The sequence below is a fragment of the Mauremys mutica genome, chromosome 14, assembly GCF_020497125.1.
Source record: "Mauremys mutica isolate MM-2020 ecotype Southern chromosome 14, ASM2049712v1, whole genome shotgun sequence".
Classification (NCBI taxonomy): Eukaryota; Metazoa; Chordata; order Testudines; family Geoemydidae; genus Mauremys; species Mauremys mutica.
The window spans coordinates 3,410,337-3,421,644 of NC_059085.1; positions in this window are offsets into that span (position 1 = coordinate 3,410,337).

Sequence of the window (11,308 nt, forward strand, 5' to 3'; positions counted from 1 at the left end):
CCGCCCCCCACCACTCCCCCGAATGCCCCTACCCTCTATCCAGCCCCCCAACCTCTGACCGCCCCAACCCCTATCCACCCCACCACCCCAACTACTCCCCCAAATGCCCCTGCCCTCTATCCAGCCCCCCAACCTCTGACCGCCCCAACCCCTATCCACCCCCTCCCCACCCCCCACCACTCCCCCGAACGCCCCTGCCCTCTATCCAGCCTCCCAACCTCTGACCGCCCCAACCCCTATCCACCCCCCCACCCCCAACCACTCCCCCGAATGCCCCTGCCCTCTATCCAGCCCCCCAACCTCTGACCGCCCCAAGCCCTATCCACCCCCCCGCCCCCCACCACTCCCCCGAATGCCCCTGCCCTCTATCCAGCCTCCCAACCTCTGACCGCCCCAACCCCTATCCACCCCCCCCACCCCCAACCACTCCCCTGAATGCCCCTGCCCTCTATCCAGCCCCCCAACCTCTGACTGCCCCAACCCCTATCCACCCAGGGGTGGTGTGTAATTGTCCCAGGTCACTGGGAGGGGGCTTGAGCAGGTTTTGTGTTGTATCGTTGAAAAGGAACCGCTAGATACTGAACCCGGCCCTTGTTGCTGCTGGCTCCACCTGGCAGAAGGGTTACATAAGAAAATAATATTACGCTGAAATCTTCCAGCAAGAGCATTTTATTTTGATGTAATTTCTGTGTTCTGTGAAATAAAATCTTTAGGTTGGGGAAAAAACATTCAAAATGTTGAACCAAACATAAACCAATGTAGAGATCTGCCTGAGCCAGCAGACCCGAAACAATAGCTCTGAGAGCGGTCGACTGCCCCCATCTCCATGAGATGTTGACTCTGAAGTTTAATGAAGACAATATAATCATTAATCATTTCCTTGTTGGGCAGAATACGTAAGACACATGGACATTAATCATTAACTATCTACTAGGAGTGACGTCATAGCAACTGAAGTGGGTAGGACCTGGCAGAGTCAGTGCTTCCCTCCCCTCCCCAGCATCACACTAGGATCAAGCAGCACATCCTCATAGCACAAGTAAATGGTGTTGGTCTGCCGCACAATAGTGAATAATTCAAAATGTCAGCTGTAAAGCAGCAGCAGCAAGTGGCTCAAAGCAAATCATCTCAGTGGGAGGGCGCAGCTTTGGCTATGGCTTGAGGGGAAAAGGAAGTAAGCAGAGTTTTGTAAGCAGTGCCAGTGAAGCTGAGTTCATCATGTGATTTACAAATAAGGTAGGGAAACCTAGTTAGGCCTTATTCTTCTTAGCAGTGTTACAGCCGCACCTAGAGGCCTGTACTGAGATTGTTAGGCACGAATGCGTAGTCAAAGGACTGCCCTCAATTGGCTCCCCATCTAGAGCAGGGGTTCTCAAACTGGGGGTCATGACCCTTCAGGGGGTTGTGAGGTTATTACACGGGGGGGTTGTGAGTCTGGGACAGCACCAGACTCTTCCCAGTGTGGGAGCTGAAGTGGGGCCAGTGGTGTGCAAACTGGGAGGCATGCCAGAGGTTCTCCGGGGGTGCAGGGTATGAAGAAACTTTGTCAATATCACCTTTCACAGCAGACTTAGCATCCCATTGCTAACCTTACTTCTGCGCTGCGGCTGGCGGCAGCGGCGCTGCTGTCAGAGCTGTGAGGCTCTGAAAGCAGTTCTGCGCTGGCTACTGGCAGGGTGGATAAGGGATGGCCAATACAAAAGTTTGAGAACCACTGCAAGACATGCCAAAAAAAAGGGCAGGAACAGAGGGGAGGAAGGGACGTGCTCAGGGTCACACAGGTAGCCTGAAATAGAATATAGGCTGCCTATCTCCCAATCCAGTGCCGTATCCACTGTGACTGGGCCATAACGTCTCACTGAGATGCAGGACATTATCTTAAATATGTATAGCCCCAGTTAATTCCATCAAATGCTGCCTTATCATGGATTTCTGCCAGCACTGGACAGTCAGCTAGGCTGTCATTGTGAAAGCGGAGAGAGACCTTTAGCCTCCTTTTCATAGCACCAGAGCCTTGTCGGCCCACAATAAATCCTGCTGATCCCAGGAGATCAAAATTGCTACAAGCAATTCTGATGAATGATCCTTTATATCACAAAAAGAGCAACACAAGCCACACGGGGGAAAGGCTTTAGTGAGCTAACAAGCCAAGATTCAGATAGCTCAGTTTTTTTCCAGTATGTGCTCAGCAAGGTGTAAAACTTACTCCTAGAATCATAAGGTTGGAAGGGACCTCAGGAGGTATCTAGTCCAACCCTCTGATCAAAGCAGGACCAATCCCCAGACTTTTACCTCAGTTCCCCAAATGGTCCCCTCAAGGACTGAATTCACAACCCTGGGTTTAGCAGGCCAATGCTCAAACCACTGAGCTATCCCAGCCCCCAATTCCCCTTCCTGGGAGAATTCTGTGTCAAAAATTAAAAATTCTGCACACATTTTAAAATTCTGCAAAATTCTGTATATTTTATTTGTCAAAATAATGCAATATAATCACTCTGGTTTAAATTATTTTAGTAATTTTATTTAAACTATAATTCAGTGGATGTAGAATAGGAGGGGGGAGCATTGGAGGAAATTCCCCCACCCCCTTTGCCTAATAGTAATGTAGCTAGTTTTGACCCTTTATTTCTAGTTATTAGTCAACAAATATATGCAGCCATACGCTCAGTGTTACATCATAGGCAACCAAAGAGCAAGTGAGGGCTGGAGACACAAACTAACAATTTATATTGGCTACTGACCATCTCCAGAAAGGTAAGTAGCAAACATGGAGTACATGGAGTACATTTTGATAGGAATTTTTTTCAGTACAAAAATTTAGACCAGTTCTAATAATGAAAACTCCATAAGCATTTATAAGGCCATACTGTCCTTAATACCCCTCTGGCAATGTTAAAACTTTCACAAAGGCAATGGGAACAATTCACTAAGCAGTCAGGCTGCTACATTCTGCTCTGCCTGAGGGGACAGAGCCTGGCCCATGCCTACCTCCTCAGAAACACCCTGAAGTCTCTCTCTCTCTCTCTCTCATTCTCACTTGCACGACTGCCCACCACTGGCGGTGATTTATGTCTCTACTGGCTGCTCCAGGCACCCGAGCCAACCTGCTTGTGCTTCCGGGGAGGGGCGCATAACCACTCTTGCAGCTTCCCTTTGCTTTTCTATCAGGTGTCATTTTTCTGCAGGGAAACAAAGAAATCTGCAGGGGACATGAATTCTGCACATGTGCAGTGATGCAGAATTCACCCAGGAGTAAAATTTGCCAAACAATCTCGAGACCTGGGCCTGGTACTCTGTCATCCTCCTCCTGGGAATGAATTACTTCACCAAGTTCCTTCACTGTAACAAAGCCAAGGCTTGATCCTTTGAGATCGCTGGGAGATCTAAGGCTCTTCAGAAGCTCCATTATTAAAAGTCTTCTGCTGCAGCATTTTGTTTGCTGTATAACTTGTAAATAGTAGCAAACTCCCCAGCCATTCCAAGTAGATTGGGTTCAGTAAAGTTCCCTTTTTTGTAACCTGGCTGTGTGTGCTAGTCCTCTTGTAACATCCATCATCCCTACGGAGCTGGTCCTTTTATGACTAACTGCATGCCAGACTTGGCAGGGATTCCATTAGCACCCCGTGTACAACTGGGCTTAGAATGGGGGCGGGGGGGGCAGGGAGGCATGTGGCAGGAGATTCAAACCATGATGCAAGCCGGGAGCTGTTTGAAATTCCTCTGAAGTCAAGCCTGCTCCACCAGGTGAAAGCAAATGAGCCAGCTGATGAAGGGAAAGGGAGCTTGGGGTAAGCTTGTGCCTGAATTAATCCTTATAATACTTCCCCTCATTTTTGTTTGCCTGAAATTTCACTTCCCTACTCCTCCCCGCCTCCCCGCACTGCCCTTCACCATCCTATCCGCAGCTTTAGAGAACAAAGGCACTCACTTTTTGACTGACTCACTTACTAGTGTGTTAGAAATTAAAATTTTTAGACAACCATAGAATTGTAGGACTAGAAGGGACCTCGAGAGATCTCTAGTCCAGTCGCCTGCACTCCTGGCAGGACTAAGTTTTATCTAAACCATCCCTGACAGGTGTTTGTCTAACCTGCTTGTAGTGAGTCGGTGTGGCTCCCCTCCTGCCCTGAGGAGGGAGCTCCCTTACAGACACCCAAGTGGGCGGAGCCACCACCACCAGTCCCCGCCCCCCAGAAGTCAAGGGGCGGGACAGGAAGTAGAAAAGCCAGCCGCCAGAGCTCAGTCAGAGCCCAGCCACCGCCGGGAGCAGACGTGCCGGCGGGAGCTCCTGACTGGGAACCCTCCAGGACCCGAGGCAGCTGTCCTGACTGGCCGGAGCTTCCCCGCGCCCACTACGATGAGGAGCCGCCGGAGCATCCCCGTGACAGGTACTGGGGGCCGCCGCTGGAACTCCCCCGCACCCCCTATGAAGAGGAGCCGCCGGAGCTTCCCCGCCCCTGCTGTTACCTGGAGGAGCTGCCTGAGCACGCCTGGCCGGACTTCCCCGAGGAGTTGCCAGACCTGCCACCAAGCCCTGGTCTGGAGGAGCCTATGCAGGTTGACTGGCCTGGAGCTGGTGCCCCGGACGAGGTAAGCCCTGAGGGGGAAAATGGAAGTAGCCCGGGGGTAGCCGACCCCTGTCAGGCTACAGACGCAGAGGTCCCGATGTCAGTGTGTTGCGGTCAGGACCCCACTGACCAGCGGCGGTGATAGCCGCTGCTAGGGCCCCGGGCTGGGACACAGTGGAGCGGTGGGCCTGTGTCCCCCCTGCCACCCCACTCACGGGTGGCAGTTTTCCCCCTCGCTCAGCCCCTGCTCCAAGGGGCCTGAGTTTATTGTGTTGTCTGCTGCTCAGCCCCTGCCACCAAGGGCCTGAGCTCTCTGACTCTGTCTGCTGCTCAGCCCCTGCACCAAAGGGCCTGAGCTCCTTATATATATTGTTTGCTGCTCAGCCCCTGCAACCAAGGGCCTGAGCTTCCTGTACTGTTTACTGCTCAGCCCCTGCCACAAAGGGCCTGAGCTCTCTGACTTTGTCTGCTGCTCAGCCTCTGCACCAAAGGGCCTGAGCTCCTTGTATATTGTTTGCTGCTCAGCCCTTGCCATCAAGGGCCCAAGCCTTTTGTACTGTGTGTTGTTACTCAGCCCTGTCCCAAAGGGCCTGAGCCCCGTGTGCTGTATTGCCGCTCAGCCCCAGCAACAGAGGGCCTGAGCTCCCTAACACTGTTTACTGTTGCTCAAGCGGTTTACTGTTGCTCAACAGACGACGTGAAGTGAGTCGGTGTGGCTCCCCTCCTGCCCTGAGGAGGGTTGAGCCCCGGCGCGATCGATTACACTGCTCTTAAAAATCTCCAGTGATGGAGATTCCAGAACTTCCCTAGGAAACCTAGAATCCATTCCAAAAGATAGCAGGCAGTCCAGTTATACACCCACATTGGTTAGTGTCTTGTGCTTGGACAGATAGAAAAAACAGATGGTCAGTGTCCGCGTCTCAGTTCTTTGGCTTGTTGGGCTGGGCACTGACAGGCCATGTAGAGTCCACAGATCACGTGAAGAGGGACATCCCTTTTGTCTTTTTGAGGGAGACTGCTGGAATTTTTATGGAAATACTCTGAAATTCTCTCCCTCTGAAATGTCCCCCCCCCCCCGATAGACTTTCCCACACCATTCTGCAATGCATTCAGCTGGCACCACTGCAATGGGCTAGCAGCATAGGGGCTAGGGCAGCTTCAGGACCCCAGTGGCAGCTGGGTTCTCTCTGCCTTTGTCACCCTCAGCCAAGATCACCACTACGTGTGACAATTGTCAGTATTCACTGCACTTGCCCTATACCCAGCTTCTGAAGGTTCCATGCAAGAGAACACCCCCTCCTCCCCCCCAGTAGAGGAGGCCATATTGCTATGGCTTGAGCTGCGAGTGGTGCTGTATCAAAGCACTCCCAACTAAAGTGACCGTGAGCCTAGCCTAGTAAAAGGTGTCTATAGGACTCATGCAAAGGCCTTTGAGACCTGACTTCCCTCTCTGGGACTGTAAAATGAATGCTGTATCTGTCTCAATCAGTAGCCTTTGGTGTGGTGGCCCTGATAGGCATCCCTCCCTACCTGCAGAATGGAGAAAGAAGACCAGAAGGGATATGGTCAGCCAACTCCTCCAGTCCTCTACAGCTTCAGACTGGGAACACAGGGCTTGGAGAGGCCACAGGACTGAGACCATGGAGAAGGACTGAGAATGGAGGAATCAGCTGTTGCAGGAGAGGGAAAAGGACTGAAAGGCTCATTGGGAAATGCACCAAGCCATCAAACATGAACGTTGCAGAGCATTGACCTACATGCCCAAAGAGCACTGCCACAACAGTCTTTCCAGGTCTTAGAGACTCCATGGTCACTCCTCCATACACCCCCAACACGTCAGGTGGTATCACAGGCACAGCTGTACGCCAGAGCACTCCACGACGGAGGGAAAATAAGACCCACAGCTACATAGACGTGAAAACCACAAGATCAGCCAATACTTGTTTCATTCCATTTTGTAGCTGGAGATGTAGGGGGGGCATGTGGTGTCAAGTGCCCCCACCCCCCACCCCCAGATTTCTGCTTGGCCTGGTAGTGGGGAGGGAGAGGGTCTCTGGCCTTCTCCCACTTCACCTGCCATCTGGCACATTTGGCCCCTGTTCCTGGCACCCAGGCAGGGCCAGCCACTTCTCACGCCAGCTGCTCCAGATCGCTGCTCTGTGCAGGGCAGTGGTTGCCTGGGGGAGCCTGGCTGGGGAGGTGGCGATGACAGCCCACACCCGGCCTGGGCCTGGCTGCTGGGGACAGGGGCCACGTGAGCCAGAGTGCCCCCCCGCACACACACACATGTTTCTGGCTCACTCGGCCCCTGTCCTCAGGCCCATCACCACCACCTCCAGCCAGGATCTCCCAGGCAGCTGCTGTGCTGCACAGAGCATCAACCCAGAGTGGCCAGCTTCAGTCGGCTCCCTGCCCGGGCCCAGCTGCCAGGGAGAATGGGAGGCACAGTGGGAGAAGGACAACCCTCCCCTCCCCCCGCCCCCAGGTAACAGGGCGGGGAGAGTACGGTGGCCCCAGGCAGGGTGCAAGGCCGGGTGCAGGGCCAGAGTGGGGGGGGTCACTGGGCAGAGGAGACACATAGGGCATTCATGTGTCCTTCCCTTTCGATTGTAACCCCTCTCCCACCCCAGTGGGGGGAGGCACGAGTCATCTGTGGGTGGGGATTTTAAAGTATGGTCCTCCTTTAACACTGTCGCTAGACTGTCTTTACCCTTGTGTTTTGCCCTTGTGCTATTTCTTTGCACATAATAAAGTTTTATTGTTGGAAACTGAGAATCTTTTTGACTGTACAGCAAACATTACAGACTGTATAACAGGAGGTAATAATCAACCTCTTGCAAAAGCTAACTCAAGCATTGCCCATTTTGAAGCAGGAGGCAGTAACACACCCTGGAACACTGTTTCACAAAGCGTTAAATAAACTAATGTGCCTGGCTCCACAGTGAGCTCTTCCAATAACCCAGCAGACAGCCAGGCCACCTTGTTCCTCCACTGTGGTGGTAGCTCCCCGCCCCTCCCCTTTGCCTCACAACTACTGTGCAGGACACGACACAGAGGCCTTTCTGAGATCCTATTAACTGAGCAAATATCACCAGTGACCCTTCAAGCTACCACAAGCATATTCAGCCTGTACCTGAGGAGACCACAGGCGAATCTTTCCTTGGCACTGTTGAGTGGGCCAGTGCAGGGCTTCATGAACAAGGGCTAGTCTGGGTCCCCACCAATGGCATTTCATCATTGCTAGTCTGAATGTGCCAGCTGGGGAAGAATGTTGCTGCTTGCAGCTTTCTGAACAATCTCGCACCCTAAAAGGTGCAAGGATCATGTACCTGCCACAAGCCATATCCATGAAGCATCCCTGGTGAGCACCAGCGCTTAGACTACCATGGAAAAGGCTCCCTTTCTGTTGATGTACTCTGGGGCAAGGTGGGATGGTGCCAGAATAAGGAGATATGTACCATCTATTGTCCCACTGCAATTCAGTAATCTACTGCTGCAAAGCCAGCCACTATTTCCTGCACATTACTGAGAGTCACAAACCTGCGCAGCAAGAGGCAATTAGTTGGTTTACACATTTGGCTGACGATGGCCCTGTTGTATTAATTTAGGTGGAATATATGGGCCACAGCAGTCACTGTCCAACCCAGTCACTGTCCAACATTAAAGGAGGTTTAGTAAACAGAGACCTCAGCCGCCCTAGCAGCCCTGTAGCCCACTTCTGTGCGGGGAAAGGAAATTCTGCGTGCATGTTAATTTCTGCACAATTCTGCATTGCGCAGTAGTGCAGAACTCCCCAGGAGTAGAGTTTTTAGAAGGAACCTCCTGCCCCCGGTTTGACAGGCTCTGAGATGGTATATAATGGTCTCCTTGGGGAAAAGAAGTCAGTTGCGATGAGTTGGAGCTGCTGTTAAAGTGCCATCCCATTTCATCCCAGGTGGTGGTTAGGATGCAGCGGGAGCCAGTAGGGGTGTCAATGTCATCTGGATTCCTCTCTCTGGCTTGATCTGGTCAAGACATCCCTCAAGATTAGGACAAAGAGAGTCTGGGGTCCCAGAAACAGTGGGGGGTGGCAGCCATAATGGCGAAACTCACTCCAATAGCCTCTATCTGTTCTTTCTGTTCCAGCCCCACCCCCACCCCCCAGGGCTGTCTTTAAAGATCCACAAAGGGAATTGCAGCTGGAATAGCCCATTCCCTCATTATTTTGTCCACCAATGAGACCTAATATCTGACACACCAATTTTGGCTTGTGAACTTATGGCTCCACATCATGTTTTTAACATGCATCATTTCAACAGTCCTTGAATTATATCATCGTGTCCGGTTTGGTTTAGGCTAATCCCATTTCTCTGGCTGGTTTTCTTGCACCTCTTTATAACATTCTTTACTGAAAATAACTTGACCTACTTTCCATGGTAAATTCCTTAACAGGCAAACGTTACAGACCAATTGTTCCAACATCCCTCACTGCGGATTTTCCAATTCAAAACTGATGGCCCACTGACCAGCAACAATCCGGAATCCCAAGCTTCCAGAGTGTCATTGCTACTCACTTCTCTGCTGGCAACGCAGCTCTGATTTTGGTGTCCCTGCGCCAGAGAGCTGGCAGATCCAGGAATATGCCCTTTTGCGTCCAAAAGTTCTGCAGCCACAGGCATCTCTAACCTGCATTATAATGCAATGGCACCAAGCAGTGCTCATTTGTCAGAAGCAGCAATCCACGGTGTGGAGCTGCTCTGTGAATGCTTGCAACAACCTGGCATTTTTTTGTTGCTATGTCCATCAGCTTTCAGTTATTTTGCTTTAACATCACTGTATCTTCCTCCTCTGTTGTGTAGTAGTCATTTAGGATCTACAAATACAATAGAATCGTAAATCCTATGTTAGCATTACTCATGTGAATTGCGCTGAGCTGTATAGGGTCCATGCTTTTGCCAGAGCGATGGCAGAGACTGAAAAGCTGTGTGCAGGATGGTGGGAGTTTTTAAAAAATGGTGCAAAAATTATGGGATAGAATAGGCATTATTGGACGGAGAGAGTGGCCTGGTGAGAACTTGACCTCCTACCTCACAAAACTCTCTGAGTGAATGAGTGGTGTCCCACAAAGCACTGCAAAAATATCCCACAAGGCCCTGAGCCAGACTGAAGCCTGTGCTACACTGGGATGCCTATCTGTGATGAAATGCGTTTTACGCTGATGCAAAGACTCGTGGTGAGGATGCACAGCATCGATGCAAGGAGCCAAGTGTGCAGGCACCCAAGTGACATGACATGGATTGACTGAATGTTGTAGTGCAGCCATTGCCTTTAACACAAGAAGCAACTTCACTGGTGAAGGCTGGGCTTGCAGAGGATTAATCGGCCTTATTGATACTATATCTGGGTACATACATCAGCATTTTAAATAATAATCAGCCGGTCCCATGGAGCAATGGATCTCCAGGAGTACATATCAGTAATGAGGTCGGACCCCTTCGATCCATCCCTGAGTGCTAGTGGAGTCTGTCTCCTAATGATGCTTATCCGCATGGCCTTCCAACAGCTGCCCCCCCCTCCCCACTGCACCGAACCTGGCCAGTTAGCCCACAGGAGTATTGACTTTCAGGCTGTTCTCCAATACACTCCAATAGCCATACTGTTTATTGTTATATCCTTGGGGCAGCCGGTGTAGGAAGCAATCACTTGAGGCCAGAGAGCAGGCAGCTAACCAAAACCTCCATTTTATTTACAGATATACAGAGAGCTCACTCAGCCGGTTGAAACCGGCTGAGCTATCCCTTAATAGTCTAACTCAGTTGCCATAGTAACAAAACCCATGACAACCAAATACACAACATATTCCTCCCCCCCTAATAAGAACATCCCCTAAATAAAACACACACTAAACTAGAGAAGGAGGGTAGACTGCCTCCATTTCCGGCTAAACCCTGGGGATTATTTTGCCCCATAACCGTGGGTTCGCCCTAACTAAAGATCCAGCCGATGAGGAGGCCTTCTGTCTCTAGGTGGATTACGGCGAACTTCTGGTGTTGTTGCACCCGAAAGTACTAGGGGCTCAAGGTCCGCAGCACAAATAGGTGAGGAGGTGGTATCAGCTCGTGCTGGGCAAAGGGGTATCTCAGCTGCCGGCAGTAATGGAGGAGAACAGTCAGGAACAGGTGACTCATGATTCGGTGTCTCACCAGGAGGGGTGAAGTCAGACCCCTCAACTGCAGATGGGTCCTGAAGACTGGCATGACCTGGCAACAGCTGATCTACATGTCGCCGCCAGGTAAGATTCTCTGCAGTCCGCACTGTGTAGGAAACAGGTCCTGTTTGAGTGATGACTGTGGCCGGGACCCATTTAGCTCTGGAAGTATAATTCCGAGCCAAAACTGGCTGTCCTGGGCTAAAGGTTCGGTCTTTTGCTCTGGGTGCCCGTCTGATGACTTGATATTGCTGCTGACGTTGCACAGTTTGTCTGGGTTCAGAAGGTTTCAGCAGATCAAAGCAAGTGCGCAGCTGTCGTCCCATTATTAGAAAGGCTGGGGAAGCCTGGGTCGTAGCATGAGGTGTGTTTCTATAGGAAAGTAAGAAGGTATCCAGACGCTTTTGAATGGAGTGTTGTCCCTTTGCTGATTTCAAAGCGTTTTTCATTGTCTGCACAAATCTTTCAGCTAATCCGTTGGTGGACGGATGATATGGTGCTGACGTGATGTGGTGTATCCCATTTGCCTTCATAAAATTTTGAAACTCCTGAG